Source organism: Schistocerca cancellata, chromosome 6 (genome assembly GCF_023864275.1).
Source record: "Schistocerca cancellata isolate TAMUIC-IGC-003103 chromosome 6, iqSchCanc2.1, whole genome shotgun sequence".
Taxonomy (NCBI): Eukaryota; Metazoa; Arthropoda; class Insecta; order Orthoptera; family Acrididae; genus Schistocerca; species Schistocerca cancellata.
This window is the reverse complement of record NC_064631.1, coordinates 430,988,561-431,013,331: the sequence shown is the minus strand read 5'-3', so window position 1 is coordinate 431,013,331 and position 24,771 is coordinate 430,988,561.

Here is a 24,771-nt window from a genome sequence, read left to right as displayed (position 1 = left end):
TTTCATCATTTTTAGAGATTTTAAGCGATTAAAAGTTTCGTAAGGGCTGGAAATTTGTGTAAAGTTTGTTGCGAATCACCACGTGCTCTCATTCTTAATTGCTGGGTGAATAAAATCTCGGTATTGGCGTGTCGTGACCTACAATTCTTTTCCATCCCAAAACCCTTTGATAGGTAGATGGTTCTCCTCCAAGAGCGATTCTTTCCAGACAGTAAGTGAGACGTTTATGAAATTCGGTTGAAATCGGTAAACTCATTTCGGAGGAGACGTGTGACATACATACTAACCTTTTCATAATATGTATGCATATACACTCCTGGAAATTGAAATAAGATCACCGTGAATTCATTGTCCCAGGAAGGGGAAACTTTATTGACACATTCCTGGGGTCAGATACATCACATGATCACACTGACAGAACCACAGGCACATAGACACAGGCAACAGAGCATGCACAATGTCGGCACTAGTACAGTGGATATCCACCTTTCGCAGCAATGCAGGCTGCTATTCTCCCATGGAGACGATCGTAGAGATGCTGGATGTAGTCCTGTGGAACGGCTTGCCATGCCATTTCCACCTGGCGCCTCAGTTGGACCAGCGTTCGTGCTGGACGTGCAGACCGCGTGAGACGACGCTTCATCCAGTCCCAAACATGCTCAATGGGGGACAGATCCGGAGATCTTGCTGGCCAGGGTAGTTGACTTACACCTTCTAGATCACGTTGGGTGGCACGGGATACATGCGGACGTGCATTGTTCTGTTGGAACAGCAAGTTCCCTTGCCGGTCTAGGAATGGTAGAACGATGGGTTCGATGACGGTTTGGATGTACCGTGCACTATTCAGTGTCCCCTCGACGATCACCAGTGGTGTACGGCCAGTGTAGGAGATCGCTCCCCACACCATGATGCCGGGTGTTGGCCCTGTGTGCCTCGGTCGTATGCAGTCCTGCTTGTGGCGCTCACCTGCACGGCGCCAAACACGCATACGACCATCATTGGCACCAAGGCAGAAGCGACTCCCATCGCTGAAGACGACACGTCTCCATTCGTCCCTCCATTCACGCCTGTCGCGACACCACTGGAGGCGGGCTGCACGATGTTGGGGCGTGAGCGGAAGACGGCCTAACGGTGTGCGGGACCGTAGCCCAGCTTCATGGAGACGGTTGCGAATGGTCCTCGCCGATACCCCAGGAGCAACAGTGTCCCTAATTTGCTGCGAAGTGGCGGTGCGGTCCCCTACGGCACTGCGTAGGATCCTACGGTCTTGGCGTGCATCCGTGCGTCGCTGCGGTCCGGTCCCAGGTCGACGGGCACGTGCACCTTCCGCCGACCACTGGCGACAACATCGATGTACTGTGGAGACCTCACGCCCCACGTGTTGAGCAATTCGGCGGTACGTCCACCCGGCCTCCCGCATGCCCACTATACGCCCTCGCTCAAAGTCCGTCAACTGCACATACGGTTCACGTCCACGCTGTCGCGGCATGCTACCAGTGTTAAAGACTGCGATGGAGCTCCGTATGCCACGGCAAACTGGCGTACACTGACGGCGGCGGTGCACAAATGCTGCGCAGCTAGCGCCATTCGACGGCCAACACTGCGGTTCCTGGTGTGTCCGCTGTGCCGTGCGTGTGATCATTGCTTGTACAGCCCTCTCGCAGTGTCCGGAGCAAGTATGGTGGGTCTGACACACCGGTGTCAATGTGTTCTTTTTTCCATTTCCAGGAGTGTATGTTTTTCGTGATACATTTTTCATGGAATAAAGCATAGACGTAGCAGATCTAGATGATGACTATAGCGTAGTCATCGTCGGTGCATTGCAAAAGACTGATATTGGTCTCAATGTGAGTTATGTGTCTGCCATGTAAAGGATAGTGTCATTTTGTCTTATTTTTATACTCTGACACATTGGGACCTGTATCATTCTTTGCTAATGCCCCAATGACGGCTATGTTGTTGTCGAAATCTAGATCTACGGACTGACTAACGTCCTCCTTTAAACACTTAACAGCCGCTGCGCGCAAAGGTACCCAGTGGATTCCAGTTTAGTTCGCAGTGTGATTAAATCGAGAATTTATTTCTGTCTTTTTTTATAATTTTACAAAATCTTGGAATAATATTAGCTAAAGCAAAAGCCACAGTAATAGTAACAGTTGTAGGAAACACAGGGGACAAAAATTAATCACCCCAGGACACGTCAAGCTAATACCGTGAAACACTGCTCTCACGGGGCCTTGGGTTCTATTCCCGACCACGCGGCTCTGCTTACGACAGTGTGTGTGTGTGTGTGTGTGTGTGTGTGTGTGTGTGTAGTCGGCATTCTTGCTGGGTGGTCAGCGTGGCTAGATGCCACGAGGGAGGGTGAGATTGGAGTTGGATTCCCGGTACTACCAGGGATTTTCTCTTGGTGCCAGGACTAGTAAGTATGCTGTCCACTCACCCTAGTTAGGCCAGCAGAGGAGCTTCTCGAGCGGTTAATTATTAACGATTCCAAGGGAAAGAAAGTGGTTTGCTGGTAACATTCTATTCGATGCCTCATCCAATTGCGTAGTTGGAAGAGAATGACATGGAGGTCGGTCGAGCCCGAGGGGCCTGTCTAGGGCCATACCGGGGTTCTTTACCTGACATTTCCCTTTATACCATATGCAACTGAAGCCGATCACTGATCATTATTAGATTCCATAGAGACACCATTTTTGAGGATCTTGACTGTTACTTTACATTCTCCGTTCCAAATAGACTCATAGATTTCCTGTGAAATTAAGATGGGTTGATCTACTGGCCAACCGAAGTGCGATAAGTGTTCGTTAAGTATACATGCAGCCGAGTTGTCATCTTGGAAGACGGGAGTGTCCACAGCGTGCTCATCAAGGAGGAAAAAGGGCAACACCGGGTTACGGGAGAGTGACCCAAGTTTGCAGCACGAAAAAGCCCCAAACGACTTCTAATTAAATTACGTGCCTATGGAGTATCGTCTCAGTTACTGGACTCGTATTTTCTGTCACGAAGGTCACAGCTCGTAATAACTGACGGAAAGTCATCGATTAAAACATAAGTAATATCTGGCATTCTCCAAGGAAGTGTTATAGGCCCACTGTTGTTCCTGATCTACATAAACGATTTAAGAGACAATCTGAGAATGCCTCATAGATTGTTTGCAGATGATGCTGTGATTTACCGTTTTGTAAAGGCATCAGAGATCAGAACGAATTGCAAAATGATTTAGGCAAGACACCTGTTTCGTTCAAAAATGTGGAAATGGACTCTAAATAAGGAAAAGTACGAAGTCATCCACATGAGTACTAAAAGGAATCCCCTACGTCTGAGTTACATGGTAAATCACTCAAATCAAAAATGGTTCAAATGGTTCTGAGCACTATGGGACTCAACATCTGAGGTCATCAGTCCCCTAGACTTAGAACTACTTAAACCTAACTAAGCTAAGGACATCACATACATCCATGCGCGAGGCAAGATTCGAACCTGCGACCGTAGCGGTCGCGTGGTTCCAGATAGACGCGCCTAGAACCGCTCGCCAAAGCGGCCGGCTCACTCAAATCTAAAGGCTGCAAACTCGACTAAATACTTAGGGCTTACAGTTACGAATAACTCACAGTGGAATGATCACATAGGTCTTATTGTGGGGAAATCAAAACGAAGACAAGGATTTATCGGCAGAACACTTAGAAAATGTGTGTACCAAAGAAACTGCTTATGCTACGCTTCTCCGCCCTCTTCTGAGGTGAGGGATCGACATCAGATAGGATTGACGGAGGACATCGAGAAAGTTCCAAGAAGGGCAGCTCGTTATCCATTATCACGAAATAAGGGACAGAGCGCCAAGGATATGATAAACGAAATGGGGTGGCAGTCACCAAAACAAATTTCGTTGCGACGGGACCTTCTCATGAAATTTCAAACACCAACTTTCTTCTCAGAGCGTGAAAATATAGGAAGAAATCATCGAAATAATAAAATAAGAAAAATCAGAGCTCGCACGGAAAGATTTAAATGTTCGTTTTTCCCCCGCGCTGTTGGAGAGTGAAACGGTAGAGAAGTAACTTAAACGTAGTTCGTTGAACGCTCTGTTATGCACTTAATTCTGAATTTTAGAGTAATCATGCAGATGTAGATATAGACATCACAGACAACCTCTGGTCTTCTGCAACTTTAACTATACTGCGTAGTCTCTGGTTTGCAGTGGTAAAGGGTCACTTGACCTCCTGCTTTCAGTTGTACGGTACCTACAGCCCTCCACAGCGGCCGGTCTGGTCTTTTAAGAGGGGTAGCTTACATTCCTTTCGGGAAGCTTATTAATATTATGTAATATTATAATCTCACACACGTCCAGGAAGAAGAATTATGTGTTCCCATTACGGAATCGAACATTAATTTATGTCACTACGCTTTCAGAGACAGCAAAGGACTTGGAAGAGCAGTTGAATGGAATGTACAGTGTCTCGAAAGCAGGATATATGATGAACATAAATAAAATCAAAACGAGGATAATGGAATGTAGTCGAATTAAGTCGGTGATGCTGAGGGAATTAGATTAGGAAATGAGACACTTAAAGTAGAAAAGGAGTTTTGCTATTTGGGGAGTAAAATAACGGATGATAGTCGGAGTAGAGAGGATATAAAATGTAGACTGGCAATGGCAAGGAAAGAGTTTCTGAAGAAGAGAAATTTGTTAACATCGAGTATTGATTTAAGTGACAGGAAGTCGTTTCTGAAAGTATTTGTATGGAGTGTAGCCATGTATGGAAGTGAAACGTGGACGATAAATAGTTTGGACAAGAAGAGAATAGAAGCTTTCGAAATGTGGTGCAACAGAAGAATGCTGAAGATTAGATGGGTAGATCACATAACTAGGTATTGAAGAGAATTTGGGAGAAGAGGAGTTTGCGGCACAACTTGACTAGAAGAAGGGATCAGTTGGTAGGACATGTTCTGAGGCATCAAGGGATCACTAATTTAGTATTGGAGGGCAGTGTGGAGGGTAAAAATCGTAGTGGGAAACCAAGAGATGAATACACTAAGCAGATTCAGAAGGATGTAGGTTGCAGTAGGTACTGGGAGATGAAGAAGCTTGCACAGGATGGAGTAGCATGGAGAGTTGCATCAAACCAGTCTCAGGACTGAAGACCACAACAACAAACACGCTTTCAGGTGACAATGCACTGAGCTGGTGAAATGCAAGATACGCTTCTTACTAGTACGAGGACGTGCTGTAAAGTAATGCCTCCGAATTTTTGCTGTGAAAATTCTTGTAGCTTTTTCAAAAATAGAAGTGATGTTAACATTCTATGTCTTCATATCTACATATTTGCAGCACTCCGCCGAGAGAGAGTTCTGAATTCTAGCGGCTAACATGGCGGTGTGCTGTAATCGAGTTTCGAATTTGTAGAGGTCGTCCTCACGTGGAGCACCCTTTCCTTCAGCATGAAAATGCCTGACCACACACGAGCGCTGCGACATCTGCAGGCATCTGACGCCTTCGGTTCACTGTCATCGATCATCCTCCGTGCAGTCCCGACTTGACGCTACCCATTTTCATCATCGAGGCCTTCACTTTGATAGCTATGTAGCGATGCAAGAAAAGGCGACATGGCTCCATCAACAGAGTCAAAGATTAACGGTATCAACAAACTCTTCTCTCGTTGAGAAAAATATGTTCCTTGCCAGGGTGATTAATTTGGGATATATATATATATATGAAGAATAAAGACGTAGAATCTTAATAACGTTTCTTTTATGTAAAAAGCTTTAACAGTTTTCACACTGAATATACACTGACAAGTCAAATAAACTGGTACACTTGGCTAATAGCGTGTAGTGGCCCACCGAGCACGCAGAATTCGCAACACGACGTGGCATAGACTTGACTGACGTCTGAAGTGCAGCTGGAGGGAATGGACACCAAGAGTAATGCATGGCTGCCCATAAATCCGTAAGAGTACGAGGGGATGGTGAACTCTCCTGAACATCAGGCAGCAAGGCACTCCAGATATGCTTAATAATGTTCATGTCTGGGGGTTTTGGTGACCAGCGGAAGTGTTAAAACTCAGAAGGGTGTTCCTGGAGCTACTCTGTAGCAGTTGTGGACATATGGGGTGTCGCATAGTCCTGCTGAAGTTGCCCAAGTCCGTCGGAAGGCACAATGGACATGAATGGATGCAGGAGATGAGACAGGATGCTTACGTTCGTGTCATTTGTCAGAGTCGTATCTAAACGTATCAGGAGTCCAATATGACTCAAACTGAGCCCACCCCACACCATTACGGAGTCTTCGCCATCTTGATCAGTCCCCTGCTGACATGCAGGGTCCATGGGTTCATAAGGTTGTCTTCATACCCGGACGCGTCCATCCGCTCGATACAATTTGAAACGAGACTCGTTTGACCAGGCAACATATTTCCAGTCATGAACAGTCCAATATCGCTGTCGGTGGGCCCAGGTGAGGCGTAAAGCTTTGTGTCGTGCAGTCATCAACGGTAGACGAGTGGGCCTTCGGCTCCGAAAGCCCATATCGATGATATTTCGTTAAATGGTTCGCACGCTAACACTTGTTGATGGCCCATCATTGCAATCTGCAGCAATTTGCGGAATGGTTGCACTTCTGTCACAATGAGCGATTCTCTTCAGTCGTCGTTGGTCCCGTGTTTGCAGGATCTCTTTCCGGCCGCAACGATGTCGGGGACTTGATGATTTACAGGATTCCTGATATTCACGGTACACTCGTGAAATGGTCGTACAGGAAAATCCCCACTTCATCGCTACCTCGGAGATGTATCCCATCGCTCTAGCGCCGACTATAACACCTCGTCTAAACTCACTTAAATCTTATAACCTGCAATTGTAGGAGCGATAACCGTTCGAACAACTGCGCCAGACACTTGTTGTTTCATACAGTTGTTGCCGACACAGCGCCGTAACCTGTCTGTTTACTTGTATAAAATATTCGGAGGCATAACTTTTCGGCACAACCTCGTATACAATTTTCTCTTGCATAACATATGTTGAAAAAATTTCTGAGTTTAACCGTTATTGACAAGGTATTAGGTGGAAGGGAGGAAGCTGTATTGTAAAAATGGTAACTGTTTCCTAAATTTTTTCTGGAAGTAAATTCATTTGTTGGAAGCAAGAGCCTTAAACACGTTCGTCCATCAGTTTCTGCGCTCTTACTTCGTGATATAATTTTATTGTATTCCCACTCTCAACATTCAAAGATCGACAGTAAGTATGCTGCCGATATCTGATTGGGTGCTTCTCACAACCTTTTGGTTTTATGGTCATGATGAAAGATAATGCATGGTTTCGACTGCAACACCTATATACCTCATCAGTGTCTATTGACGCCAATCATTTAATGTTCGTTATTCCGTCTGTTATCATATGATCCTAGTTTTCGCTTTTTGTTTTCTTCTTAGAACTTATGCCGAACGATGCTAACATTTATTGAACTCATAACCACATTTCATTCAGAATGAAATTATAGAATTTGTGGGAAATACTTTCCAACGCTGTAGCTTCCGATTTATACACTTTTCAGAAACAGTGTTTTGTAGTTGTTTGGAGCTGCATAACAGTGTGAGAGTGAACTGGTGCTGCTTCTAGAAACGTACTCCATAATTGAAGAACGCGGCAGAGTGCGATTCTTGTAGATAGAACGCCTAAATTACACGCAGATCCACCGCGAAATGTATGGGGTGTATGAATCAAACACAATGTTATCTGCAGCCATAGTGCAAAGATGCTAAAAGTCTGACGAAAGCCTTGCAGACGTGTAGGATGCTGATCGGAAAGTTATATCACAACGTCGGCCATAGACGACTTTTTCAGGCAGTCGGCAGTCTGAGAAAACATCTGGAGGAAAATATATATCACAGTGATGAGGACGTCCACGCAGCTGTTCTCGAATAACTCCGCGACCAGCGAGCGGGCTTATGTCGCGAGAAAGTGAACAATAGTAGAACATTCCGACCGTTGGTGACTATGTTGAGAAATAGTGGCATCTATGTATGTCGCTTTGAAATGTAATACAGCGTTCAGTAGTAATTACTTGACTGCCGCAGTAATATGTAACTTAATTTTTGAAGTCTCTTCGTAGTTTCTTACACAAGCCCTACAACTGAAGATTAATGTTCTGGCTTTTGTCCAAGAGTCCGTTCGGTCAGCAGACAGTATTACCATCGGTGAATGTAACGAAGTTAGGTAGGTAACTCTAACTCATTTCTTACACTCTTGGCCTAGTCATTTAACGTGTATTTTTTCCTAACAGTAAAAACGCTTGCTTTTATTGGAATTCGGCTGTTCCTAGAAATATCCACTAAAACGAAAGCTTAGGAGACAACTCTGAATGGAAGGAAGATATGTAGTACTTTTCTTGAAAGAAAACTTTTTCCTGGGTAGGCTATTCTTTTATTGGGAAATATATACTTTCTTTCATTATTTAGTTATTAGCTGATCTCATATCCTTAGGTATTATCAAACAATATCACAATAAAAAGTTTTTATTTTAAATGCGTGATATATTCTACGCATCAGTGTGGGAGAAGGAACATACGATAGTGTCCCTAATAAGGGTTTTACACAGCCATAGCAGGTACGGATACAACCATTTCAAGTGTGAAGCCAACGGAAAAGGTGCAATCTTTGTGTGGATTTTGTCACTGTTGCAGCATACCTCAACGCATTAAGATATGTTTGCGTAATTACTGAAATGAAAACACATATGGAGCACTCATTAGAGACTTTAAGAAATCTGTTATTTTCTTCTTCTTCTTCTTCTTCTTCTTCTTCTTCATCTATGACACTGCAGCTCTCGATGGGCCTTGGGCTCATCAGAAATCTGCCTCCACCCATCTCTGCTCTCTCTTTTTCTCTCCCACCCTCTGACCATCTTAGTAACGTTAGCCAACACATTGTACAGTCATCTAACATTTTCTGGTGGAATACAATTTGCCTTTCATTGTTCGTTTGTGTATCCTGTCATTTACCACCTTCTCCATATGTTTCTATCAGAATATTCTTCGATATTTAATACATTTTCCTATATCTCTCCATTGTAAAAGTTCTTGTACATTAAGGATTCGTCAGTTTGCTAATTTTGGTTCAAAATGGTTCAAGTGGCTCTGAGCACTATGGGACTTAACTTCTGAGGTCATCAGTCCCCTAGAACCTAGAACTATTTAAACCTAACTAATCTAAGGATATCACACACATCCATGCCCGAGACAGGATTCGAACCTGCGACGGTAGCGGTCGCTCGGTTCCAGACTGTAGCGCCTAGAACCACTCGGCTACCCCGGCCGGCGCTAATTTTGGTAATGGAGAGGAGTGTTGTGTGTGTGTGTGTGTGTGTGGGTGGGTGGGTGGGTGGTTGGAGGTGAGAGGGATGTGGGTAGGGATTGTTAAACTGTAGGAGGGAATAAGGCTCGAATAGAATAAGCAGTTTTGGACGGATGGATTTTGCAGTAGTTATGTGGTGATGAAGAGCTTTACACGGATTACACTAGTGTGAAAAGCTGCACGAAACCGACCTTAGACTGGAGATCACAACAACAACACGCAATTTGAAATTCACGTCTGGCTTCTATCTTCATTCGTGTAGAAGCCATTGCTGTGTGAAATCGGATGAACCTTTTTGGAACACGCTGCAAATGTAAGTAGACTCAGTAGTCTCGAAATACGTAAGATTCCACCAACTGGCTTGAAGTTAATGTACGCATAAGCAATAAGCTGGAAAAGTGCTTCGGTGTGAAATTAAACGTGAATTTTCTACACTTTTCGCAGCGTGAATATTATGTGTATTACAGAATTATCAGCTATGGGGACTGAAAGACCAATGTTGTGAATTGCAGATGTAATGACCGCATGTGAATGATGAGAATTGTCTGAGAGTTTACAAATGTTCTTTCACGAGACGTTGTCGAAGCTAATACAATAGCTTTGCATAGGGAAAAGGTAAATTATTTGAGAGTAACGAATCTAACCTGTTCATAATGTTCTTTGTTGGCACAGACAGTTACGCCAAGATTCACGTACCAGCAGTTAAAGTCGGAAACGTTCCATCGCGGAGCAGAGCAATGTTCGCAGGCAGCCCAACTATGTAGTTATACTTTAAAGACAGAGATCCGAATTTAACAACAAACTGCGACAACATTGTCGTCCCGGCTTTATGGTTCTTTGAAATTAGACTGACAGTACCAGAATGGAAAATGTAGTGTTTTAAGAGTATTCTTTATGAATATCTAAGCAAGTTATTATATAAATGGATGCTACATAAGGAGGAAATTACAGCAGAGTGGAACTTCGCATATATAAGCCTCATACGTAAAAGTAGGCAACAAGAAAGTGTGTAGCAACTATCGTCCCATAATTGCCACGAATTCAATTCGCAGGCTGTACGGGAGAATTTTAAAATCAAGAATGCAGAAACAATGTCCAAATGTGTGTGTAACCTTATGGGACTTACCTGCTAAGGTCCCTAAGCTTACACTCTACTTAACCTAAATTATACTAAGGACAAACATACACACCCATGCCCGAGGAAGGACTCGAACCTCCGCCGGGACCAGCCGCACAGTCCATGACTGCAGCGCCCAGACCGCTCGGCTAATCCCGCGCCGCAAGAATGCAGAAGATTATAGCTGAAGTGGAAGAGCAAAGTGGCTTTCTAAGAGGCAAATCATGTGTAGATAACATCTTTACCCTAAGACAGATCATTGAGAAGGGTTTGGAAAGGAATCCAAGCAGTCGTTTGATTTTCACAGATATTGAGGAAACATATAACACAGTGCCACTACAGATATTGTTCGAGATGCTGTGGTCTAGGTAACTGCAAAAAATTTATGTAGGAATTATCATAAACCTCTTCAGGTTGGCAGAATGTGTGTCGTAAACGTGAGGAAATAAATTTCTTCGGAGGCCTTCAAAATAACTAAAGGACTGAAACACTTATGCTGTCTGTCTCCCACATTCTTGAAGATGTATGTGCAAAAGGCAATTAGTGCGTGAGTATGGGGACTGAAGTAGGGAACCACTGTATTTACACACTTCTCTACGCTGATAATCAGGTCACTGCTGATACGAAGAAAAGGAGTATGTATTCTTTGCCTAAGATGTTGTTGACAGGATATACAAAGTGGGTTTTGATAATCTGTGCTGCAGAGAGGGGGAAACTAACAAGGACATTGCTGAACATCAAATTAAAGCTTCAAAGGAGTTTAAGTATCTGGGGAGTATCCTATCACGTGATGGAAGATGTGACTGAGATGTCCAACAACGGATCGCGCAAGGAAGGTCGCCTAGTCAAAAATTAAATCCTGTACTTTGACCATTAGAAATGAGTTTAAAGTTTAAAGTGTGATTATATAAATCCATCGTGGAGCCAATAACAAGTTACGGGAGAGAGCTTTGGGTATTCATGGAAAGTGATAATAAGAGACTTACGGCTTTAGAAGCGGACCACTTGAGAAGAGCATGTAGAATTTCGCGACTTGACAGGGTCAGAAGTGAGTAAATGTGGGAAAGGACGCAGACTCATTATAATATTACGGACAGAATAGAAGGACAGCTTAGACGGTAGGGGCATGCCAAAAGGAAGTAAGAAGACAGATGAGCAAGAAGAGAAATATCTTGGCAATTTCAAGGAAGAAACAGAAGAGGAAGAATAGAAAATGGGTGTCTAAGGGGTATGCGACAAGCGATATAGACAAGAAGAAGAATGGCGAGATAGAGGGATTTGCCGATAGGGATACGGGATGCGGCGATAGCTGTAGAACACCGACGACAAGAAGAAGAACAAATGCACCCTGAGCCATTTTTGCCGTGAAATCTCAAAGCTACGAGTATTTCGTGATTCGTAGTGAAACTAACATGAGTCGTCCCCAACCTCCCGCACCTGTCTCAGGCCTGGGTAGAATATGGTACGAGAGCAACGGTTACTAGATGCTACTGTATCTTGATGCGTGTACATAGGATATTTAATAACTTCCGTGTCTGGAGATTAATTTGCTGACAGGAACCGTTTCTGAGTAACAATAGTACACGAATCACACGGCTAAGCCGGTGGCTGTGGATATTTTGATTTTAGATCTAAGATAACGAGCCTCAATGAACGATAAATAATTACAGAAAGCGAAACTGAGTTACGTGATAGGTTGTTACATCTATTCATTAATTATTATATGAGGCCTTATATTTAGCTGGCATAAAATACGAGTATTAGCAGTTTTACAGTCCAAAATGTTTATGCCATTGGGCAGTACCGCCAAGCGGGCAGGTGAATGTTTCCGAAGCTTTATGCCCCTCCCTAATTTGCACCCCAGTAAAAGGAAAACAGTCAGCGGCGAGCACAATACTTTGCCCGCCTTTAACTTGCTTATGGCGTCCTCTTGGTGGACCCAAGTGACGTTGAGCCTTTTAATACCTGGGCATCAAGCCCGGGACAGACTGGCCCATAATAACGCTAAGGAACCGCTAAGGCGCCGAGTTAACCCCGTTTCCCGGGCTAATTTGCCGAGGCGGCAGACCATAAAAAGTCCAGAAACGGGCTTCCCGCCCCTCGTCCCCCCTTCCCCCTTGTGACGTGGCAACATGGCCACAGCAGGCTGTCCTGCCGTTGAAGCGAACATCACAGCGCGCAGAGAGAAACTCATTTCGCGAGACGAAAGATGCTGTTACATGAATAACACAACTGAAGGTGGAAAGAGATACGCTAAAATCTGTTGTATTCTTGGGAACTATTGCGAATTTACCTAAAAATTGACCAATATGCTCGAAGCAGCTTCGTTGAGTTAAAATGGGAATAATCGTTAACCAATTTTTGCTTGAAATGATTTAATTCATGTGAACTACGTTTTGTAACTCAGTCCTGCATTTAAGCCGAGGAATGTAATTACATACACAAAATCTGATGAAAGGTATTCAGATATCTATTTTGAAGATTAGTACGGGATGTGTCTGTCCTTCGTCTTTAAGACGGCTTAAAATCGGCTGGGTATACTTCAGTGAGGTGTCTGAATGTCTGTGGAGAGATGACACCTATTCTTCGTCAAGAGCCGAAACTATAGAAGGTAGTGATGTCGCACACTGGGGTCTGTATGAGGGAGCTGGTTAGTAAATGAATGGGGAGAATGGTTTTAAACTGATATACACCATTTATTCATTAATTGCATTTAAGAACATAATTACATAAAATCATACTGTTAAAGTATTCAAACGTGTTATAAATAAGGGTCGGGCACCTGATATGCAGTTTGGCCTTAAATAATAACTAATGGTTCAAGCTATTTAATATAACATCGAAAGCTTAAAGATTCTCAATGTGCAATCAGACTTCAGAGTTAATCAAACCCTCAAAAACACTACTTGACTGTAAAGTTAGGTGGGCATCTGTGACTGACTGTGGAAACTGGGCCGCGCGGGATTGGCCGAGCGGTCTTAGGGGCTGCAGTCCTGGACTGTGCGGCTGGTCCCGGCGGAGGTTCGAGTCCTCCCTCGGGCATGGGTGTGTGTGTTTGTCCTTAGGATAATTTAGGTTAAGTAGTGTGTAAGCTTAGGGACTGATGACCCTAGCAGTTAAGTCCCATAAGATTTTCACACACATTTGAACATTTTTTTTTTTTTTTTGTGGAAACTGGGGGTGGTAACGAGCTGAATCTAATGAGCAACTCAGAGATGAATGTTATGAAAATGCATCGAAAAAACTGCAATTGAAATCAAGTCATTAGCAAATGCAGGTTTAGATCTGGATTCTAAATTGGAATAAGTGAACATCGTTGAGCATTGCTCGTCCAGTAAATTCCCTACACCCTAGTTGTTGCTGGTTAGTTCTCACAATATTATCTGCTGATATGCCAGTGCATGAGATGGCTTCAAGTTGTGAAGTACTACCTTGGCTGGTGTGAACTTACAATCTCATGAGGGCTGCAGTGGATCACGTCGGTAGACAGTTATGGTAGATGTCATGGAGCAGCGCTTCTCGGACGAGGTCAGCAACACAGTCTGGCTAAGGGGCAGAGACAAGTGAGTGTCCTTTCTGAAGTTATGAGAACTACCTTTCCTGTTTATGGGAGCGAGCAGTCTCACAAATTAGGTGGGAGTGGACTTGAATGAATCAGAATTGTTACTTTTATAAACGTCTCCTACTTATACTTTTGTTTATTGTGGTAAACCACTAATTTTTCAGGGGAGGAAACGTCTTCTCCATTCCCACTTCGCTGTCTCCAGCCAGTGGTGCGGTTCGTTTGAAGTTCTATTTCCTTTCCTCCCTACCACCAATCCTCTCGATTACAACTATTTTCCGTCTCCTTCCGACTATCTCCATCCCTCTCTGCTCGACAGTTTGTTGCTGTTAACGAATGGGATAGCTTGAATTTCAAGTGGAAAAAACGTCAGATTCTGATTGCTTTTTCAAGTGACTAGTATTACAAAAATTCTATGCTTTGGGGGAAACCTGCTTTTCAAGAGGCGTGAGATGTGTACCTCTGACAGTCTTCCTCCCTGGAAATTTCCTTACAGTAAAATCGGGAAGTGAACTTCACTTCGGGGCAGAGTGGTTCAGCTAACCTTTCCGAGCGCGCACTGTATCCGAAGGCGCTGGGATTGCCCTGCCAGCCTCGAATTTCCGACTTGTCCCTGGGTATGTAAGCGTCAACGGCCGCACAGCCAAGCTGAGATTCCCGACACGAATTAACGGGCTACTACTTGTTGGAGCTTTAAGTGAAATAAATGAATTGTAATACTCTGTACTGTAACTGTAACTGACTTCCTATCAAGCGAGACTGCGTACCATTCATTTCAGTTTCGTATAAATGCATAGCACTCATTGAATATTCTGAGGGATCTATGCGTGGAGTTACTATTAAAAGTAATCGTGACTCCACATCCGAGGCAAAGCCACCGTTCTCACACATCTCAAAGACGTTTCACTAGGTTAAGTTTGGGAGTTGGTGCAGCCCATTCCATTGCACGCTACTGTCCACAAAGCGTTGCCTCACAGGAGCGTTGTCATGTTGATACAAACAATCATATCGTCCCCGGATTTTCCTTTGCTCCATGGACTAAATAATCCTGTAAATGTGTTCATACATGCCCACATTTAGCGCTTTCTTAAACGCACCATAACCACAAAATACACTCCCGCACCTAACACCACGTCCTCCACTGTTGGGATTACACATGATGGCAAGTAACATTCTCCAGTCATTCGCTTAATCCAAACATTGTCAGTGAATTTCCACAGGGTATAGCTTGCTTCACCACTCGAAGTCACTCGTTTTTGTCATCCATTGGCCAGTTGCATCGCTTAGCAGTGACTATAGAGACTTATGGCTTATGAGACCATTGTGTCCATTCTTCTAACTCCCCACGCACATTCATTCTGCTAGCTACACTTGTTATTCCTTCCGCTGACTCCAAGCGTTTCTCTACAATCAACCTCCGCAGTGCTTGACTGTCTGCATCTGTTAGTATGTGGGGTCTGCTTCATCTGTAGCTGTGGTTGTTCCTTCCCGTTTCCACTACACAACCATATCAACAACAGTCGACTTGAGGAGCTTCAGGAGGTTCAAAAAAAAAAAATGGCTCTGAGCACTATGGGACTCAACTGCTGTGGTCGTAAGTCCCCTAGAACTTAGAACTACTTAAACCTAACTAACCTAAGGACAGCACACAACACCCAGCCATCACGAGGCAGAGAAAATCCCTGACCCCGCCGGGAATCGAACCCGGGAACCCGGGCGTGGGAAGCGAGAACGCTACCGCACGACCACGAGATGCGGGCGAGCTTCAGGAGGGTTGAAATATCCCCGATAGATTTGTTACTCAGGTGACATGTAACGACTAGTCCACGTTAGAAGTCAGTGAGCGCCCCTAGCCGTCCCATTTTACTGTTATTTCTTCGTTACAGACAACACAATACTCGCCGCCTCCTTTTATACTGGCGGGTCCGCAACCCGTCACACTTAGTGGTCAATACTGGATTACTATCGGGTGCCAATATACCTGTAACAAAGTCATGCCAGAGAAACAGTCACCCTTAAAGACGCTTTACACTGGGTGGGAACATAAGGTCAGAACATTCCACAAGCCATTTCAAATGTCGGCTTTCACACAGACCGTCAACGGCATGGAACGATCCGGAGCGGAATGGAACAGAAAGAAACGACAACGTCAAGGATTCTCAGGAAGAGGACGCTAGTGCCGTGCAGTGGCATCGCCTCATTCGATCTTAGGTTAACATTTTTCTTGTGATGCTCAGCATCCTCTAATTGTTGCTTCCGTGCTTTTGTCTTCTTAAACTTTATTCTATTTCTTGCTTTGTGTCAGACTGTGAAGTTTGCATATTTTTTCTGTAAGTATTCATCTAGAGGCCAAATACTTTAAAGCTAAAAATGATTTGATTTTTACCATACCTGGAGAAAGAAAAACGCTACAACTTATTGAATAAGAACGCAGGTCGGTGAGATAACTTTAATTAAAAAACTGTTTTTTGAACAGTGGACAACTCAGCTCTACTGAAGGAGAAAATTAGTGTTTAAATGATATTTGGTAATGTGAAACAAAACGAAGAACAATGGATACAGCAAAGAGACGTCATGCACTATCCTCTAAATAAAGTTTGTTGTTTCTGACTGTACACTTTGTTGTTCTGAAGTGTTTGAACGACAGGTTCCTTATCCTATCACTTCTCGTAAGTGTGGAAAATTAACCATACAATCTCTGTGGAAAACATCCGTTAGGGATTTTGTTTTGGCCATTAATCAACTGTTCTATTATTTATAGTTCATTTAGTATTGTACATAATGATTCATTCACGTCATCCTCTCCGCACTATTTTCCATTACGTTCCTTTAACGCGCAGGTTGAATCAACCTTTTGTCCGCTTCAAATGAACAGTAACGGAAATAACGATTTGTAGTTAACCTTGAACCCTATCTTCACCAACGACCTGATGAGCCTCACAAAACCATATTTTTTACCTGTGATGTTTCTGCTCATAATACTCTTACAGAAACTCGTAACATCATATTTAGTTTGAATCAAAATTTTCGTTATTTCAGAACTAGCTGAGGACCCTGCTTCGTCTATTTCTATTAGTCCAAATTCCTTTCTTCCCCCTCTCTCCGTAAGTATCCTCCGTCCCTCTCTCCATCGATTTCCTTTTCCCCCCCTCTCTGTCCACCTCCTGTACACCCCACACTCTACCGATTTCCTCGTACCTCTCTCTCTGTCCATCTGCTACTCCCCCCTCTCTGCCCATCTGTTCCTTTCCCTTCTGAGTATGTCCTCCTCCATCCCCCCCCCCCGGCTCCTACTGCCCCCTCTATCTCCTCCTCCCCCTGTATCTTCTCCTCCTCCTCTCTCCGTCCATCACCTCCTTCCCCTCTCTGTCTGTCCGTCTCCTCCTCCCACGCTTTATCTCCACGTTATAACCCCGACCGCTACAGGAGTATTTCTCTTCATATAGAAAGTAACATGTGTACCCAGTTAGGTTGAAATCGGTCCGGTGGTTTAGCAGGAGATATATACATATACACATATGTACATTTTTGTAATATGTATGAATGGTAACGGCTCATGAAGTTCGTAAGAGATTGCTTAGTAAATATTCTGCTCTTTGTTTTCGCATTAAGACGGTATTAGTAAAGCAAAAGCAGAAGAAATGGAAGTTGTCGTGTTCTGCAATGCACGTATCCATCTCCTCTTGGCCTCACTGATTAGTGGTGAGCTTCATGGTGTTCAGCCCAGTTGTCTCCACTTTATGCACAACGTTTTGACTACAGACTCAGTCATCACCCTCAGGAGCAGCGAGTGGTGCTGTTACAGCTGCTCGCTGCCTCGGCTGTGAATTATTGTGATCTTGCGCAGCTATTCCCGAGTTTGATGCTCCTTTGTTTTCCAGAGCCCTCACTCATATTCCGTAAATCTCGCACTCTGTCGTTGTGTTCGAGTTCTTTGTAAGGGAAAAGGCGATCTAGCTGTGTGAGACAGGGGTATGTCCCTCTCTCCATGCGAATGTTGTATGTCTTACAAAGAGCAGACTATAATAAGCGTCGAGAAGACATGCAAGGTACTTCAGATATACACCCCACTAAATCAGCCAAGCAAATTAGCTGTCGCTGAGCACTGCCTCGATTATAATCAAGACGTGAAATACGGTGTGACCAATATCGTTGTGCAAACGCCAATCTTCTTGAAAAGTGTAATTAAGGAGTCTATTGAAATAAAGATGTCGGAAAGACAAATAACTGGAACGGAAGTTTCAGTTTAAATAATGCATTGGGGATCTCGCTCGGCCGGTCGGAGTGGTCGAGCGGTACTAGGCGCTTCAGTCTGGAGCCGTGCGACCGCTACCGTCGCAGGTTCGAATCCTGCCTCGGGCATGGATGTGAGTGATGTCCTTAGGTTAGTTAGGTTTAAGAAGTTTTAAGTTCTAGGGGACTGATGACCTTAGATGTTAAGTCCCACAGTGCTCAGAGCCAGTTGAACCATTTGATCTCGCTCGTCACTGAATCCACCAGTGCTGTCAAACGCAGAGAGAATGGGCGTTTCACGGAATATCAGTGCGTGCTCTGAAACACAACAGAGGGCGTCGGGATACATTATGTAATGGAACGATGACAGTCAAAATTTGTGCCGGACCGGGATTCAGACCCGCATTTTACGCTTTACGCGACCACTTTGCTATAAGTAACGGCGCGAGACTAAGGATAGTTAACAGTGTGTGCAGGCATCGAGTGCAGGTAGCAGCACATCTCGCCGCACTTGATGAAGACAGCTGGATCGGTCGGCAAAATATTGTGCGGGGAGTGGAAACAACAACACTGTTAATGACGAGGAAAGTGATTCATTAATGTAACCAGCCATCTCTCAGTTTGTATTGAACTTGCAATAGAAAGTATATTTTAAACGATCTGTTGCGTATTTACATTAAACTGATCTTTATTGGTAATTAAAATTTGAAATACACAGAACTCGTGTAACTATGGCGATGCACACTGAACCATAAATTTGGGCAACTTAGCAAAGACGTGGTAATGTATTACGAACACTACAGTACAGAATCAAATCTGAAATTGTTGGCGGGTGACGGGTGGTGGGTGACGCTGGTGCTAGTTTGTTTAGCTGACTAGGAGGACGTGCACTAGCTGTTGCTTCAATAACGGTTCGTCGCGCGACCGTATTTGTCGTCCTATGTACTTTCTTCAAGGTCTTACGATCTATGATAATTTCAAACGCGTACGAGCAACAGGAGACAGGGAAAAGAAAACGGGCAGGGACAAAGTTCTGACGGGAGATTGTTTCGAGTACAGCGAGAAAGAACTACATGCTTGAGTTGTAATGGAAACACGCAGGACTAATTGCTCTTGAGTTAACGATTACGTCTGTACGTAAGCAATCGGGCTGCACAATAAAACAGCAATCAAGTGACTGTAATACACCGCTGGACATTACGTTTATACCCTGAAAATGACAGACATGCGCGCCGTTGACGGTGTTTTTCACTTACTAGCCTAGCCATGAGGCGTGAGTGTGAGAAGTATACACGCTTTTCTCCAGCTGTGCGTATTGTAATGAATCTCACTTTCTGAGGACATAAAAATGCAGTTTCTAGTTTTTGCACGGTACTTTCTGCCACCATATTTGAAAGATCTTTCCACTGCGTGAGAAAATTTGCTAGATGTAGTGGGAAATTGTCTTAGAGAAGCGAACGGTTCATATTCTGCGACATTTCCGCAACTCATGTGAAGTTATCCTTGTCAGTCGCTACTGTGCTCCTTTATATGCGTGCTGTTTTGCCTTACTTCATAGTGAAATGGTCCCAGCAGGTTCGTTAAACATCCAAAAATTAAATGCAATATGCAGTTTCCCAAGACTCTGTACATTCTACAGGGCCGGCCGGTGTGGCCGTGCGGTTCTAGTCACTTCAGTCTGGAACCGCGTGGCCGCTACGGTCGCAGGTTCGAATCCTGCTTCGGGCGTGGATGTGTGTGATGTCCTTAGGTTGATTAGGTTTAAGTAGTTCTAAGTTCTAGGGGACTGATGACCACAGATGTTAAGTCCCATAGTGCTCAGAGCCATTTGAACCATTTTTGAACCATTCTACAGGTACATGCAATTTTATTTACGAACGACTGCAATTATGTGTCGTACAGCGATAGTCGAGTGCCGCAGACATGCGCTTGGTTTCCGTTCGCTTACTGTTGCAGTTTCTTCGATGTTATGTTAGGTCGACGACTTGAATACTGCCGTTGGTAAATCTGTATTCAAGCAATCTCTGAACTTTCCGTGGTCGAATGGAGAGAATGAAAAAGGAATTTGTAGATTATGGTTTAGTCTCGTCGATAGCGAACACATCAGAGGTGGCGCACTAGATCGGATCGAAGAAGGAGGAGGAAAGGAAATCGACTGTACTCTTTCAAGGAAATCAGCCCGGCATTCGTCTTAAGTGGTTCAGGGAAATCTAAATTGGCCAACGGGGTCTGAACTACAGTCATCCCGAATACGATTCCAGTGTTTCACCCCCTCCGCCAGCCCGCTGGTGACAAAGTTGTAAACTATTCTTGGTGTAAAGGATGAAGTCGCTATTACTGACAGCCAATATACACTAGAAAAGACAAAACGGAATGTTTTTGGTAAAGAATGATTCAGTTGTGGGCTGTAGTGGTGTCAGGTCATGGAAAATTGTGACGGCTGTTGACAGGTATTGATTTGAATGTAGAGATTGGGGTGTGTAGTGCAGGATCTGAGAACGCATGTCGAAATAACAGAAAGGGGTCGCCATCATTATAACCATATCTGGTTTAGACATCCTTACCTGTTCCAGTTTCAAGTAGACTGCGACTGATCGTTTCATCTCTTCTTACGAGGCCAAACGTTTCTTTTCCCTTCAGCTATGTATTCGTATATTAATTTAGGGAATTAGTTCCTCTGACATCCTCTCAATGTATTGATGCCATTTCTTTTTCCATTTTTCTATTTTCTGAAATACACTTTTGACGCTCGGTTCATTTCAATCGCTAGTAATTTTTCGATCTATGCATTTGTAACCAGCTGGTGGTCGCAGGAGTCTCATCTCTGCTGTTTGAGTCCTAGTCTCTCTGTTGCTTCAGTACTAGTCTCTCTGTTGTTTCAGTACTAGCTAGTCTCTCTATTGCTTCAGCCCCAGTCGGAAGGGAGGACTGTTTTGGGATTCAAACCGCCAATCACCGGCGGCTTTAAAATGGAAATAATCTGATTTTAAATGCACCGATGATTGGCGGTTTCATTCTCAAAATACCGACAATGCTATAAAATGTACACGTGCTTTAATGGACAATATTAATAACATACTAGTTTTTTTTCTCGGTGTGATTGAACAATGACATATATCTGGATTTCCTCTCGAGTTAAATATTTAATTTCACAGACGATATGTTGAATATTGACCTAGCGTTTGCCTAATGCCGTGAGCAATGGTCATCTATGTGGTCGCTGCCTGAACCCCTACCAGACTATCATTGTGAGGAAAAAAAAGGAACCGTCAACTCGAAGACCCGAAAACATACCAGCAGGATGTAAAAACACCACAAACGCCAAATACACTTCAAACTTGCACTCCTCACCTAGGCAAACACGCCACGAAACAAATGAATACTACACAGCAGCAACAACACGTAATGGCTGCGAAAACTCTGCTCATGTTTCAAAATTCGTAGAAACTGCGTTGTCAAACGACCATAAGTCACAGGAATCAGCGTATTCACCTAGCCAAAACATACAAAAAACACTACATCAGTGTCGTAAGTTACACATAAAAACCGTGGTATATACTCATTTCCGTTCGTAAATGCATAATGAACAGAAAACTAAAAATTACGTTTTGCTGTTTGCAGATGACAAGTTGTAGATTGTGTACCAGACTAGCTGCCAACATAAATACCCAAGCCGGCAGGAGTGGCCGAGCGGTTCTAGGCGCTACAGTCTGGAACCGCAAGACCACTACGGTCGCAGGTTCCAATCGTACCTCGGGCATGGATGTGTGTGATGTCCTTAGGTTAGTTAGGTTTAAGTAATTCTACGTTCTAGGGGACTGATGACCTCAGAAGTTAAGTCCCATACTGCTCAGAGCCATTTGAGCCATAAATACGCAATAGCTTCATGTAAGGTATGTACACTAATGCATAGATACACGCTTTTGCCAATTAAGCTATAACGAGAACTCTGGACATAATGTAATAAACACCATACAGTGCATCAGGTCATTAATACATATCTCATCTGTGACCCCTAAAAAATGATGTATAATATTTTACAACAGTTATTGATTCACAATTGTAAATATTTTGTACCAAAAGTTTCTCTAAATGTTGATACGTAACAACAATTTTATAGCAAGAAAATGGAACAACCCACTGAAAATAGCACAAAAAGTGCTGAAACATGTCTGAGTAAAACGAAATTGAAAAAGTGTCTTGCATAAGGCGGAATTCCTCATCCTATTTTCTAAGCTTCATAACGTCCTCATAGCTTCAATTTCGCCATACCTCGTCTCCTATCTTCCAAACTTCACAGAAGCTCTCCTGCGAAATTTCATTCGAGCATTGCGTTAATTGGTTCAAATGGCTCTGAGCACTATGGGACTTAACTTCCAAGGTCATCAGTCCCCTAGACTTAGAACTACTTAAACCTAACTAAGCTAAGGACATCGCACACATTCATGCCCGAGGGAGGATTCGAACCCACGACCGTAGCGGTCACGCGGCTCCAGACTGTAGCGCCTAGAACCGCACGGCCACCCCTGCCGGCATTACGTTAATTGTCTAAACTGTTGCTGAATCTGTCAAGACGGTTGAGGATACATTGCCAAACCCTTCTGTTTTCGCCATGAACTCAAATGATTGCTTCCTCGGCAAGCAGTCAGCAACTGTTTTCAGTGCATCCCCTCTGACTTGGTGGCGGGGGCTCCCCACGCGGCTGCTCTCGGGGCAGGGCAGGTGTAGCCGAGCTGCGGCCGCAGACAGCGTGACGAGGCCCAGCAGGTAGCGGCGCCCCAGGAATGCCTGCCGCCTCCCCCACCCCCCTCCCAGCCACCACGCCCCCAACCATCACACGCGCTCACAGATGGGCCGGGAAACGAGCGGCCGCGGGCCAGGCGCGGCTCGCTTTCAACTCGCCGACAACGGACACCTCGCCCGCAGAAAAATTAGCTGCGCTCGAAATTGTTTGACCTTCCCGAAAAGGCGGCGGCCGGGGGCGGCTCGGCGTCCGCCCTGATTGCTTTCCGTTTGGCAGGCCCGGCCGGCCTCTGACCGCGGCGCTGCAGTCGCCGCCGCTGCCGCGGCCCTTACTGGGAAAACTACGCGAGACTGCCGTCGCTCCCAGGCAGTTCGTACGTAAGTCTTTTACCTATTCGTTACTGCTGCAGCACACTGACAGCGAGTATGCACCCTTTCACAAAAGCGAGCAGTAAGAATAACGTGTCGTGTTCACTCACAGACGTCACGTAGGTACCTCTTCGAGGAGACAGGCATCTCACCTACGCCGCCACAATACATATTTTCTTTCGCCATTTAATTTCGTCGTCAATAATCCATCACAATTTCAGAAGAACAGTAATGTATCGGGTGATCAAAAAGTCAGTATAAATTTAAAAACTTAATAAGCCACGGAATAATGTAGATAGAAAGCGAAAAATTGACACACCTGCTTGGAATGACATGGGGTTTTATTAGAACAAAAAAAAAGTTCACAAAATGTCCGACAGATGGCGATGGACAGCAAAACTGCTATCGTGACGGGTGAGAGGTACGCCGATATGTTACAGAATCGCATCGTCCCCAGCCTGGCTGATAAACACCTGCTGGAACGTACGATGTTTATGCAGGATGGCGCTCCACCCCATATTGCTAGACGCCTCAAAGATCTCTTGCGCGCGTCGCTTGGTGATGATCGTGTGCTCAGCCGCCACTTACGTCATGCTTGACCTCCCAGGTCCCCAGACCTCAGTCCGTGTGACTATTGGCTTTGGGGTTACCTGAAGTCGAAAGTGTATCGTGATCGACTGACATGTCAAGGGATGATGAAAGACAACATCCGACGCCAATGCCTCACCATAACTCCGGACATGCTTTACAGTGCTGTTCACAACATTATTCCTCGACTACAGCTATTGTTGAGAAATGATGGTGGACATACTGAGCATTTCCTGTAAAGAACATCATCTTTGCTTTGTCTTACTTTGTTAGGCTAATTATTGTTATTCTGATCAGATGAAGCGCCATCTGCCGGACATTTTTTTGAACTTTTGAATTTTTTTGGTTCTAATAAAAACCCCAAGTCACTCCAAGCATGTGTGTCAATTTGTACCTCTCTATCTACATTATTCCGTGATTTATTCAATTTTCAAATTTATACTGATTTTTTGATCACCCGGTACATATCTACGCCACGAAAGGGAAAAATGACCTTTATTATCCCTTGTTAAGGCCGTCAGTGGCTCACAGAGAACTTCAGTATAAAGCAGTAAAAATGATTGTTCATTTGCCCAGTACAGGTAACGAAGCAAGTTTTAAGTCTAGTTTAAAGTTATTTCTGCTGGACAACTCCTATTCTATTGAAGAATTTCTACTTAAAAACTGGTAGCCACTATAAAAAATAGTGTAGTTGCTTGAGTAGGAATAAATGATATGGTATTCATTAATGTCAGCGCCAATCATGTATACATATCCAATAAACTGATTCGTTCCACGTCATTTCGATAAAAGAATCTTTCAAATG